We start from the raw sequence: 2,500 nt of genomic DNA on the forward strand, positions 1-2,500 counted from the left end.
TATTGTTTATCAATGAAATAGAAATGCGTGTTAAACAGAGTCTGACCCTCTGACATGACCCAGGATACCGTATTTGATGCAATGACACCCTCATTTTATTCATTTTTATCCGTTTTTTTCGCGTTTTTAACCATATTATTGTTTATCAATGAAATAGAAATGCGTGTTAAACAGAGTTTGACCCTCTGACATGACCCAGGATATCGTATTTGATGCAATGACACCCTCATTTTATTCATTTTTATCCGTTTTTTTCGCGTTTTTAACCATATTATTGTTTATCAATGAAATAGAAATGCGTGTTAAACAGAGTTTGACCCTCTGACATGACCCAGGATATCGTATTTGATGCAATGACACCCTCATTTTATTCATTTTTATCCGTTTTTTTCGCGTTTTTAACCATATTATTGTTTATCAATGAAATAGAAATGCGTGTTAAACAGAGTTTGACCCTCTGACATGACCCAGGATATCGTATTTGATGCAATGACACCCTCATTTTATTCATTTTTATCCGTTTTTTTCGCGTTTTTAACCATATTATTGTTTATCAATGAAATAGAAATGCGTGTTAAACAGAGTTTGACCCTCTGACATGACCCAGGATATCGTATTTGATGCAATGACACCCTCATTTTATTCATTTTTATCCGTTTTTTTCGCGTTTTTAACCATATTATTGTTTATCAATGAAATAGAAATGCGTGTTAAACAGAGTTTGACCCTCTGACATGACCCAGGATATCGTATTTGATGCAATGACACCCTCATTTTATTCATTTTTATCCGTTTTTTTCACGTTTTTCACGTTTTTAACACATTCTTGTATTTCAATGAAATTAGACACAGAGGGAGCCAGGACATGGCTCCTAACACACAGGGACACAGTTTGACACGCTCACATGACCCAGGGCATCCTATTTGATGCAGTGACACTGTCATTTTATTCATTTTTATCCGTTTTTTTCACGTTTTTAACCATATTATTGTTTATCAATGAAATAGAAATGCGTGTTAAACAGAGTTTGACCCTCTGACATGACCCAGGATACCGTATTTGATGCAATGACACCCTCATTTTATTCATTTTTATCCGTTTTTTTCACGTTTTTCACGTTTTTAACACATTCTTGTATTTCAATGAAATTAGACACAGAGGGAGCCAGGACATGGCTCCTAACACACAGGGACACAGTTTGACACGCTCACATGACCCAGGGCATCCTATTTGATGCAGTGACACTGTCATTTTATTCATTTTTATCCGTTTTTTTCCACGTTTTTAACCATATTATTGTTTATCAATGAAATAGAAATGCGTGTTAAACAGAGTCTGACCCTCTGACATGACCCAGGATATCGTATTTGATGCAGTGACACCCTCATTTTATTCATTTTGATCCGTTTTTCACGTTTTTAACACATTCTTGTATTTCATTGAAATTAGACACAGAGGGAGCCAGGACATGGCTCCTAACACACAGGGACACAGTTTGACACGCTCACATGACCCAGGGCATCCTATTTGATGCAGTGACACTGTCATTTTATTCATTTTTATCCGTTTTTTCACGTTTTTAACCATATTATTGTTTATCAATGAAATAGAAATGCGTGTTAAACAGAGTTTGACCCTCTGACATGACCCAGGATACCGTATTTGATGCAATGACACCCTCATTTTATTCATTTTTATCCGTTTTTCACGTTTTTCACGTTTTTAACACATTCTTGTATTTCAATGAAATTAGACACAGAGGGAGCCAGGACATGGCTCCTAACACACAGGGACACAGTTTGACACGCTCACATGACCCAGGGCATCCTATTTGATGCAGTGACACTGTCATTTTATTCATTTTTATCCGTTTTTTCACGTTTTTAACCATATTATTGTTTATCAATGAAATAGAAATGCGTGTTAAACAGAGTTTGACCCTCTGACATGACCCAGGATACCGTATTTGATGCAATGACACCCTCATTTTATTCATTTTTATCCGTTTTTTTCACGTTTTTCACGTTTTTAACACATTCTTGTATTTCAATGAAATTAGACACAGAGGGAGCCAGGACATGGCTCCTAACACACAGGGACACAGTTTGACACGCTCACATGACCCAGGGCATCCTATTTGATGCAGTGACACTGTCATTTTATTCATTTTTATCCGTTTTTTTCACGTTTTTAACCATATTATTGTTTATCAATGAAATAGAAATGCGTGTTAAACAGAGTCTGACCCTCTGACATGACCCAGGATATCGTATTTGATGCAATGACACCCTCATTTTATTCATTTTTATCCGTTTTTCACGTTTTTCACGTTTTTAACACATTCTTGTATTTCAATGAAATTAGACACAGAGGGAGCCAGGACATGGCTCCTAACACACAGGGACACAGTTTGACACGCTCACAAGACCCAGGGCATCCTATTTGATGCAGTGACACTGTCATTTTATTCATTTTTATCCGTTTTTTTCCACGTTTTTA

The sequence above is a fragment of the Limanda limanda genome, unplaced genomic scaffold, assembly GCF_963576545.1.
Source record: "Limanda limanda unplaced genomic scaffold, fLimLim1.1 SCAFFOLD_41, whole genome shotgun sequence".
NCBI lineage: Eukaryota > Metazoa > Chordata > Actinopteri > Pleuronectiformes > Pleuronectidae > Limanda > Limanda limanda.